Raw genomic sequence first — 12,368 nt, forward strand, 5'->3', positions numbered from 1 at the left:
ACATGCACGCACACACACGCGCACACGCACACGCACACAAGAACAAGCACTGCTTCTCCCGATACGTTTGCACACGAAACTTGAACTGTATTTCACACGAAGACGAATGAGCAGAGGAGAGGGTTTTCTTTTTTTTTTTAACGTTATGAACGACAAACAAAGAAAGGTCATTGTTGAAAAGCAGCAAAAAGAACCTAAAAAAAACGAAACTATAAAAAAAAACTCAAACAGTGGCATTTTCTACCGAGGATCTGTCTCCTCCTCCTGGTCAGTGCATGGATCTGTCTCCTCCTCCTGGTCAGTGCATGGATCTGTCTCCTCCTCCTGGTCAGTGCATGGATCTGTCTCCTCCTCCTGGTCAGTGCATGGATCGCGACAAGGAATGACCTGCGTTTGACGCGAATGTACGTTTTAATTGTCTCTTTCTCTCCCCGTTGACGTTCCTGCTTTTTACCACTGAACCCTTCTTTATAACAGGGAGTCTCTGCAGGGCTCTGTGCAAGGGCCTACTCCTTTTTCTCCACCACCTGGACACCAAAGTAGGCTCATGTAGTTTGAACCAGTGTTGATTTTGACAGCAAATTTAGATTTTAGTTTTAGTCGTAGTCTTTTGAATAGTTTTCATTTAGTTTTAGTCACATTTTAGTCACCTGGGATGTTTTAGAGTTTGTCCAGTTTCAGTCGTAATGACTGATTTTACACTTGCTGAAAATAGCCGATCTACAAGCTCACAACGGGTCGCGCAAGCCGAGCTTGTAGATCGGCTATTTTCTGCATGCAACCAAGTGTAAAATGACATATACTGGATCTCTTGTCCACTAGTCCCTTCCTAACATTTTAGTCTAGTTTTTATTTGTTGAATATAAATCATTTAGTCTTAGTTTTAGTCATCATAGCTTAGTTTTTGTTTAGTTTTCGTCAGTGAAAAAATGTAATCGACGAACATTTTTCGTCATCGTATTGGTCGACGAAATCAACGCTGGTTTGAAGCTTCAGCCTCCCAATTCTGGGCAGGTCATAATTGGCGGAATATAGCTGTAGATATTGAAGTGTTGTGAGCTTGTAGATCAGCTAGATAACAGATTCAGGGCTCCATTTTCGTCACCGCTAAACCCCTTATCCCTAAACTTCTTCTAAATTTTGAAAAACATTTTTGAATAGTTCAACTAGCCAATCTACATTGACACGTTGTGAGCTTGTAGACTGGCCATTTTAACTACTCAAATTTGTTTAGCAAAATAGTAAAAAAGGCAAAGAAGTTTAGGGATAAGGGGTTTAGCGGTGACGGAAATGGAGCCCTTATTGTAGGTGTAATGAAGGAGGAGGGAGCCATGGATGGAGCCCTAGGGGACCCCCAGGTCATTAAGGGGTGTAACTTTCTCAATTGTTTTTTTACTGTGGAGCTGCTGAGTGCCCCTCAACCCCCCCCCCCCCCCCCCACCCCCCCCAAAAGAAGCATGAACACCTGACTATATTGCTATATTACAAAAAAATGTAAAAGACCACTAGAAACATTGACATGGAACAACTTTCAGAAAGAAAGAAAGAAAGAAAGAAAGAAAAAAAGACGGGGCATTTTGTTTTCAAAAGGCTGCATTCGGCATCTTTTCCTCTCTGTATATATTATGGAAATATATATATATTTTTTTTAATTTCCCCTCGTTTTAAAGATGTGCTATTTTACATTGAATGTCCATGGATTATTATTATTGTTATTATTGTTATTATTTTGTCTCGTACCGAAGTTGACGTTATGTTGTCGGCATGAACTCAAGTTTGTACCTTTTAGTTGTCGTTTTTTTGTTTGTTTTTTGGAGTGAAGCTATTCGTGTCCGTCTGTGCCTCTACTATCTGCAGCATGATGATGTCACACATGTCTGTGCCTCTACTATCTGCAGCATGATGATGTCACCATGCCTCTACTATCTGCAGCATGATGATGTCACACATGGGAAGGGAGATGAGGATTGTAGGTCCTCACGCTGCGTTCACACACCAGGCAGATGCAAAGATGCGGTCCACCGTTCATTTTCGATGGAAGCCAAAGACACGTCCGACGATTGTATAGATTTTGCAAAAGCTACAACAGCTAATTCTAAAAACAATCGCCAGGATTTTGCGATCTTTCACCCAGTGTCAATTATCTAATGTAATCCACTAGCCCTGAGGCCATGGGCTATAGCCCATGGTCTCGGAGTGATTTTCGTCTTTTTTTCAAATCCTCGAAAATGATGAAAAACAGCATGCTATAGTATGCCGTCCGAGACCATGGGCTATAGCCTATGGCCTCGGAGTGATTTTCGTCTTTTTTTCAAATCCTCAAAAATTATGAAAAACGGCATGCTATAGTATGCCGTCCCAGGCCATGGGCTATAGCCCATGGTCTCGGAGTGGGCACTAGCCGCGCTACACTTCCTCTGCCAATCTGGGGAGAGCAACGGACTGACCTCATGCTTCCTTCTATGCATGAGGTGTCCAAGCTGCTTCTTTTCACCTGACAGGGGCGAAGTTTCAACAGCTACAAGTAGGCCTACACTGTGTAGCTTTGCATCTTTGTATCTATTGCCTCTGCCCATGTGGACGCAGCATTACTCACCGGGGGGCTTTTTTCATGGATTTATTTCCCCCCCTGTTGTTCGTCTCATGAAAATATCCACACAGAACATGCAAAAAGTGACTGCTGCTGATTTGGCATCAACCGTAATATTATCATCGGTCCTGAGACTTTTTAAACCACTTTATACAACTCAATATACAGGGCTGTTGTGTGGAGTTCCTCAGGGCTCTATGCTGAGAAATAGAGCCCCCCTACATGAAGTATAGCTTAGCTGAAAAATAGCCAATCTGCGCGTTGTGAGCTTGTAGATCTGCTGTTTTCCGCAATACGGACAAATGGGGTTCTAACTAAGTTCATTTCAAGGACCCCCATAAACTCTCGACAATGTACACATTTTTCTTTTCCTTTCCTTTAATTTTTATTTATTTTTTACGGACCAGTAAGAGTCCCTGAACCCCACTCTGATAACCACAGAACTATATGAATGGTTTTGATGCAAACATTTCGTATTCGTATATTCCCCTCCGCCGCCCCCTCCAGTGTGAAAAACCTTCAGATTAAAACACTGCACTGCACTTTGCCTCTTGGACTGACCGTGTTGTGGAACTTTGACAGTGCTTTTGTTGGCGTGTTCTGTTTTGTGGTTCTGTTCTGCTTTTCTTTTCTTTTCCTTTGTTCCTGTAGCGTTCTTCTCTGTTGGCTCGTCTCTAAAAGTAAATGCGTTAAATGCTCAAATGCGTTTCTTTTCTAAATTGTACCAACGAATCTTTTTTTTTTACCCCAGAAATGTTCCAGGGACCCCACCGGAAGCAACGGTTTTGAGTTAAAAACATTCGCTCTGAGAGAATATATATTCAAAGATTTGCGCCACATTTTCAAGCCGCGCTACGCAGCTTGTAGATCTGCTATCTTTTCAATAGCTAAAGCATAAGGAACACCAACTGTATGCTCGATTGTCTTTTGTGCAGGTGAACCCTCTGGTCTTAACGTGTGCTCAGGTGTAGGATATAGAGCGTGATCTGTTGTATGCAATGTTGATTTCATCTGGTATGCTATTTAATTCTGTTTTTTACAGTACCCGTCTCCTGGTTTCCACTTTTGTATAGTTTTTGTTTGTTTGTTTGTTTGTTTGTTTTTTGAAGTCCCCATTAGCCTCAAGTATTCCTCATGCACATGTATTACATATAAACAGCCAAAAATCACCAAAAAGAAACATGTAAAAAAATAATAATAATAATAATAATCTCACACACACAAACACACATACAAGAAAATATCTGTATATTTTTGCATTTTACCGTCACGGACGGTCAAAAGCCATTTTACCGTCACGGACGGTCAAAAGCCATTTTACCGTCACGGACGGTCAAAAGGTGAAAACTGGCATTAAGAAGGCAAAGTAACGTTTTCTTCAAAATGTCAATGAGGATTTTTTTTTTAATTTGTATTTATTTGCAGTTAAAAGGATGGTGTTTCTTTTCATGCACTGCACAAGAAATGGTTCCCTGTGTTTTCATGTCGGCTTGGTTTGTGATCTCCATGGTCCATGGTCTCCATGGTCCATGGTCTCCATGGTTTGTGATCTCCATGGTCCATGGTCTCCATGGTCCATGGTCTCCATGGTTTGTGATCTCCTTGGTCCATGGTCTCCATGGTCCATGGTCTCCATGGTTTGTGATCTCCATGGTCCATGGTCTCCATGGTCCATGGTCTCCATGGTTTGTGATCTCCATGGTCCCATGAATGTCTGTGTTTTACCAACTGAAATAAACTGCGTCTCTCCTTGTGGAGTTATGTGCACTAAAACATCTACTTGTGTCTTTCTTATAAAACAAAGAGAACTTTTTTTCAAATCCTCAAAAATGATGAAAAACGGCATGCTATAGTATGCCGTCCGAGGCCATGGGCTATAGCCCATGATCTCTGAGTGATTTTCATGCTATACTATAGCATGATTTTCATGCTATAGTATGCCGTCCGAGGCCATGGGCTATAGCCCATGGTCTCTGAGTGATTTTCATGCTATACTATAGCATGATTTTCATGCTATAGTATGCCGTCATAATTTTCGAGGATTTGAAAAAAAGCTGAAAATCACTCCGAGACCATGGGCTATAGCCCATTGTTTCGGACGGCATACTATAGCATGCCGTTTTTCATCATTTTTGTGGATTTGAAAAAAAGACGAAAATCACTCCGAGACCATGGGCTATAGCCCATGGCCTCGGACGGCATACTATAGCATGCCGTTTTCCATCATTTTTGAGGATTTGAAAAAAAGCCGAAAATCACTCCGAGACCATGGGCTATATATAGCCCATGGCCTCGGACGGCATACTATAGCATGCCGTTTTTCATCATTTTTGAGGATTTGAAAAAAAGACGAAAATCACTCCGAGACCATGGGCTATAGCCCATGGCCTCGGACGGCATACTATAGCATGCCGTTTTTCATAATTTGAGGATTTGAAAAAAGAAGAAAATAACTCCGAGACCATGGGATATAGCCCATGGCCTCGGACGGCATACTATAGCATGCCGTTTTTCATATTTTGAGGATTTGAAAAAAAGAAGAAAATAACTCCGAGACCATGGGCTATAGCCCATGGCCTCGGATGGCATACTATAGCATGCCGTTTTTCATAATTTTCGAGGATTTGAAAAAAAGCAGAAAATAACTCCGAGACCATGGGCTATAGCCCATGGCCTCGGACGGCATACTATAGCATGCCGTTTTTCATAATTTGAGGATTTGAAAAAAAAGCAGAAAATCACTCCGAGACCATGGGCTATAGCCCATGGCCTCGGACGGCATACTATAGCACGCCGGTTTTCATAATTTTTGAGGATTTGAAAAAAGAAGAAAATAACTACAAAACATTTCAAAGTAATAACTTCCAGCACGTGTCTCCACAGTAAGCTGAATTATAAAAAGTGTGAATGGAGTTTCTAGGTGAAAGTCATTTTTTGAGTGGGCACCTGATTTATTTGATAAATGAGTGGCCAAATACACTATATATGTTTTATGGCCCTATATTTCTACAAAATACAAAACCTGTGATGTGCAGTCATTTCGGGGATAAACAAGGAATCAAGGGTCAATAAAGTTGTTTTAAAGATGTACTGGGCATGTTCAAATCATATACTTTACATTTATTATTCCAACCATTTTCCAAAGCATAGTCTTACGTTTTGGGGATGGTAATTTAACATTGAGGTGCCCACTGGCACTGGACCTGTATCCGTCGCTGAGTGTGGCTGATGATGGGTTCCTTCCATTACCTCCAGACTCCAGAGAGTGGATTGTCACATACATCCATACAGCTGAGGGGAATGTGACGCCATGGCTGCTGCCTCCTCCTTTTCACCTTTCTCTGCTTCTGACCTCCCCATGGATGGATGGATGTCCTCCAGACTCCTGCTCAGCTCAATCAGCAGGACCACACATGACACGAATAAATTTTCTTCCAGTTCGTCGTCAGATCGTCTTGGTACAGAGCGCCCCCTGGTGACTGTAATAATGTCTATAATGAATGAATGCATTTCCTATGTAGGGCCTACTACAGCTCAGTCGCTGTGTAAAGTGGCTAGTGTTCAGAGGGCAGCTAGATGTTTTTGTCGTTGGTGTTGTTAGGCATTTTAGATAACAACATTTAACTTTAAACCTTGAACTCGCAAATCATTAAAAGTTCTAATTGAGTTAACAGTGGTCTACCGTCTCAAGTCTTTAAGTGTGAGAGATCCTCCTTGGTTTGATTCCACTCAGTGATAGAACAACCAATGTAGCTACGGTAGAAAGAAACACTGTGGTTCAAAGAGTAACCTCGGCTGGGAGGCGAACCCCGGCCCTCGTATCAACAAGGAGAATACGTTACCAGTGGACTAAAGAGCCAGACCTGATGAAGAACCAAACCTAAAGTCACCAAGTACAGACAAAGAAATGTGTCACGTTTTAAGCTATTTTAATATAAATGTTTATTTACATTTGACTTCTTTACTAAAGACATTTAGTTATAATTATTAATTCCATCGCTTAATTGTATCAAATAAATCCACTAAAGACTAGGCCTAGTTGTAATAATTCATTCCATCTGTTAAATCCATTAAAGCTATAGCTGTAACTTCTTCATTCTATCACTGAGGAAATCTCCGGCGTGAGCGGACGTCCATACGCCGTTACTACGCGGTCCAAGAGAGAGACGGCGTATCAACGTCGTGTGCACGGCGTGTCGGCGTAGTTCATTTTCAGCTCACTTTCAACTGTCTGAAATCACAAAAAAACAGTTTTTGGACAAAAACTGTCCGACGGCGTGAGCGGACGTTGATGCGCCGTTGATACGCCGTCCAGAGAGAGACGGCGTATCAACGTCGTATGGGTGGCGTGTCGGCGTAATTCATTACTATAGTATGCCGTCCGATATGGGCTATAGCCCATGGTCATAAATGATGAAAAACGAGGATTTGAAAAAAAGACGAAAATGACTCCGAGACTATGGGCTATAGCCCATGGTCTCGGAGTGATTTTCGTCTTTTTTTCAAATCCTCAAAAATTATGGAAAACGGCATGCTATAGTATGCCGTCCGATATGGGCTATAGCCCATGGTCATAAATGATGAAAAACGAGGATTTGAAAAAAAGACGAAAATGACTCCGAGACGATGGGCTATAGCCCATGGTCTCGGAGTGATTTTCGTCTTTTTTTCAAATCCTCAAAAATGATGGAAAACGGCATGCTATAGTATGCCGTCCGATATGGGCTATAGCCCATGGTCATAAATGATGAAAAACGAGGATTTGAAAAATCATCATGCTATAGTATGCCGTTCGAGACCATGGGCTATAGGCCATCGTCTCGGAGTGATTTTCGTCTTTTTTTCAAATCCTCTTTTTAGTCTTTTTTTCAAATCCTCAAAAATGATGAAAAACGGCATGCTATAGTATGCCGTCCGATATGGGCTATAGCCCATGGTCATAAATGATGAAAAACGAGGATTTGAAAAAAAGACGAAAATGACTCCGAGACGATGGGCTATAGCCCATGGTCTCGGAGTGATTTTCGTCTTTTTTTCAAATCCTCAAAAATGATGGAAAACGGCATGCTCTAGTATGCCGTCCGATATGGGCTATAGCCCATGGTCATAAATGATGAAAAACGAGGATTTGAAAAAAAGACGAAAATGACTCTGAGACGATGGGCTATTTTCGGAGTGATTTTCGTCTTTTTTTCAAATCCTCAAAAATGATGGAAAACGGCATGCTATAGTATGCCGTTCGAGACCATGGGCTATAGCCCATCGTCTCGGAGTGATTTTCGTCTTTTTTTCAAATCCTCTTTTTAGTCTTTTTTTCAAATCCTCAAAAATGATGAAAACGGCATGCTTTAGTATGCCGTCCGATATGGGCTATAGCCCATGGTCATAAATGATGAAAAACGAGGATTTGAAAAAAAGACGAAAATGACTCCGAGACGATGGGCTATAGCCCATGGTCTCGGAGTGATTTTCGTCTTTTTTTCAAATCCTCAAAAATTATGGAAACGGCATGCTATAGTATGCCGTCCGATATGGGCTATAGACCATGGTCATAAATGATGAAAAACGAGGATTTGAAAAAAAGACAAAATGACTCCGAGACAATGGGCTATAGCCCATGGTCTCGGAGTGATTTTCGTCTTTTTTTCAAATCCTCAAAAATGATGGAAAACGGCATGCTCTAGTATGCCGTCCGATATGGGCTATAGCCCATGGTCATAAATGATGAAAAACGAGGATTTGAAAAAAAGACGAAAATGACTCCGAGACGATGGGCTATAGCCCATGGTCTCGGAGTGATTTTCGTCTTTTTTTCAAATCCTCAAAAATGATGGAAAACGGCATGCTATCGTCTTTTTTTCAAAGTGACGCAGAGACAGTGACGCAGAGACAGTGACGCAGAGACAGTGACACAGAGAGAGTGACGCAGAGACAGTGACGCAGAGAGAGTGACGCAGAGAGTGGCGCAGAGAGAGTGACGCAGAGACAGTGACGCAGAGACAGTGACACAGAGAGAGTGAGGGAGAGACAGTGACGCAGAGAGAGTGACTCATGCTATAGTATGCCGTCCGATATGGGCTATAGCCCATGGTCATAAATGATGAAAAACGAGGATTTGAAAACAAGACGAAAATGACTACGAGACGATGGGCTATAGCCCATGGTCTCGGAGTGATTTTCGTCTTTTTTTCAAATCCTCAAAAATGATGGAAAACGGCTTGCTATAGTATGCCGTCCGATATGGGCTATAGCCCATGGTCATAAATGATGAAAAACGAGGATTTGAAAAATCATCATGCTATAGTATGCCGTTCGAGACCATGGGCTATAGCCCATCGTCTCGGAGTGATTTTCGTCTTTTTTTCAAATCCTCAAAAATGATGAAAAACGGCATGCTATAGTATGCCGTCCGATATGGGCTATAGCCCATGGTCATAAATGATGAAAAACGAGGATTTGAAAAAAAGACGAAAATGACTCCGAGACGATGGGCTATAGCCCATGGTCTCGGGGTGATTTTCGTCTTTTTTTCAAATCCTCAAAAATGATGGAAAACGGCATGCTATAGTATGCCGTCCGATATGGGCTATAGCCCATGGTCATAAATGATGAAAAACGAGGATTTGAAAAAAAGACGAAAATGACTCCGAGACGATGGGCTATAGCCCATGGTCTCGGAGTGATTTTCGTCTTTTTTTCAAATCCTCAAAAATGATGGGAAACGGCATGCTATAGTATGCCGTCCGATATGGGCTATAGCCCATGGTCATAAATGATGAAAAACGAGGATTTGAAAAAAAGACGAAAATGACTCCGAGACGATGGGCTATAGCCCATGGTCTCTGAGTGATTTTCGTCTTTTTTTTAAATCCTCAAAAATGATGGAAAACGGCATGCTCTAGTATGCCGTCCGATATGGGCTATAGCCCATGGTCAAAAATGATGAAAAACGAGGATTTGAAAAAAAAAGACGAAAATGACTCCGAGACGATGGGCTATAGCCCATGGTCTCGGAGTGATTTTCGTCTTTTTTTAAAATCCTCAAAAATGATGGAAAACGGCATGCTATAGTAAGCCGTCCGATATGGGCTATAGCCCATGGTCATAAGGGAAGTTGTCTTTATACAACGCAGTTTCGGGAGAAGAGACCTCCTTCCGCTCGACCTTAACCACTCCCCCCTCCTTATCAATCACTCCTCCTTCCTTATCAAACTCACCTGCCTTCCATTATCTCCTGGCCAATCCTGCCACAATCACCACAGTATAAATACACCTGTGCGCCGTCAACTACCTGTTCTCACTGCATACGTGATCGAGAACAAACCCTCCATCCACCCCATCCACCTCCATCTCCAAATCTCTATAATCACACTTCTCTCCTTCTCTTCCAGGAACCCGGGAGCAGTACCGGAGCAGAGACGTCCGCTCTCCGAGCGCGCATACACGGCGTCCTCTCCAGAGACTACTCCCCCACCCTGAGTCTCACCCATCCCGGGTTCCCCTCCTCCCCCCATTTTTCATATTCAATAAACGGTTGAACTTGAGCGAAGGTGTGGTCTCTTACTAAGTGAAATGATGAAAAACGAGGATTTGAAAAAAAGACGAAAATGACTCCGAGACGATGGGCTATAGCCCATGGTCTCGGAGTGATTTTCGTCTTTTTTTCAAATCCTCAAAAATGATGGAAAACGGCATGCTATAGTATGCCGTCCGATATGGGCTATAGCCCATGGTCATAAATGATGAAAAACGAGGATTTGAAAAAAAGACGAAAATGACTCCGAGACGATGGGCTATAGCCCATGGTCTCGGAGTGATTTTCGTCTTTTTTTCAAATCCTCAAAAATGATGGAAAACGGCATGCTATAGTATGCCGTCCGATATGGGCTATAGCCCATGGTCATAAATGATGAAAAACGAGGATTTGAAAAAAAAGACGAAAATGACTCCGAGACGATGGGCTATAGCCCATGGTCTCGGAGTGATTTTCGTCTTTTTTTCAAATCCTCAAAAATGATGGAAAACGGCATGCTATAGTATGCCGTCCGATATGGGCTATAGCCCATGGTCATAAATGATGAAAAACGAGGATTTGAAAAAAAAGACGAAAATGACTCCGAGACGATGGGCTATAGCCCATGGTCTCGGAGTGATTTTCGTCTTTTTTTCAAATCCTCAAAAATGATGGAAAACGGCATGCTATAGTATGCCGTCCGATATGGGCTATAGCCCATGGTCATAAATGATGAAAAACGAGGATTTGAAAAAAAGACGAAAATGACTCCGAGACGATGGGCTATAGCCAATGGTTTGGGAGTGATTTTGTGAACCCGGGAGCAGTACCGGAGCAGAGACGTCCGCTCTCCGAGCGCGCATACACGGCGTCCTCTCCAGAGACTACTCCCCCACCCTGAGTCTCACCCATCCCGGGTTCCCCTCCTCCCCCCATTTTTCATATTCAATAAACGGTTGAACTTGAGCGAAGGTGTGGTCTCTTACTAAGTGAAATGATGAAAAACGAGGATTTGAAAAAAAGACGAAAATGACTCCGAGACGATGGGCTATAGCCCATGGTCTCGGAGTGATTTTCGTCTTTTTTTCAAATCCTCAAAAATGATGGAAAACGGCATGCTATAGTATGCCGTCCGATATGGGCTATAGCCCATGGTCATAAATGATGAAAAACGAGGATTTGAAAAAAAAGACGAAAATGACTCCGAGACGATGGGCTATAGCCCATGGTCTCGGAGTGATTTTCGTCTTTTTTTCAAATCCTCAAAAATTATGGAAAACGGCATGCTATAGTATGCCGTTCGAGACCATGGGCTATAGCCCATCGTCTCGGAGTGATTTTCGTATTTTTTTCAAATCCTCGTTTTCGTCTTTTTTTCAAATCCTCAAAAATGATGAAAAACGGCATGCTATAGTATGCCGTCCGATATGGGCTATAGCCCATGGTCATAAATGATGAAAAACGAGGATTTGAAAAAAAGACGAAAATGACTCCGAGACGATGGGCTATAGCCCATGGTTTGGGAGTGATTTTCGTCTTTTTTTCAAATCCTCAAAAATGATGGAAAACGGCATGCTATAGTATGCCGTTCGAGACCATGGGCTATAGCCCATCGTCTCGGAGTGATTTTCGTATTTTTTTCAAATCCTCAAAAATGATGGAAAACGGCATGCTATAGTATGCCGTCCGATATGGGCTATAGCCCATGGTCATAAATGATGAAAAACGAGGATTTGAAAAAAAGACGAAAATGACTCCGAGACGATGGGCTATAGCCCATGGTCTCGGAGTGATTTTCGTCTTTTTTTCAAATCCTCAAAAATGATGGAAAACGGCATGCTATAGTATGCCGTTCGAGACCATGGGCTATAGCCCATGGTCTCGGAGTGATTTTCGTCTTTTTTTCAAAGTGACCCAGAGACAGTGACGCAGAGACAGTGACACAGAGAGAGTGACGCAGAGACAGTGACGCAGAGAGAGTGACGCATGCTATAGTATGCCGTCCGATATGGGCTATAGCCCATGGTCATAAATTATGAAAAACGAGGATTTGAAAAAAAGACAAAATGACTCCGAGACGATGGGCTATAGCCCATGGTCTCGGAGTGATTTTCGTCTTTTTTTCAAATCCTCAAAAATGATGGAAAACGGCATGCTATAGTATGCCGTTCGAGACCATGGGCTATAGCCCATCGTCTCGGAGTGATTTTCGTCTTTTTTTCAAATCCTCTTTTTAGTCTTTTTTTCAAATCCTCAAAAATGATG

This window comes from Electrona antarctica (genome assembly GCF_951216825.1).
Source record: "Electrona antarctica genome assembly, chromosome: 22".
NCBI classification, from domain to species: domain Eukaryota; kingdom Metazoa; phylum Chordata; class Actinopteri; order Myctophiformes; family Myctophidae; genus Electrona; species Electrona antarctica.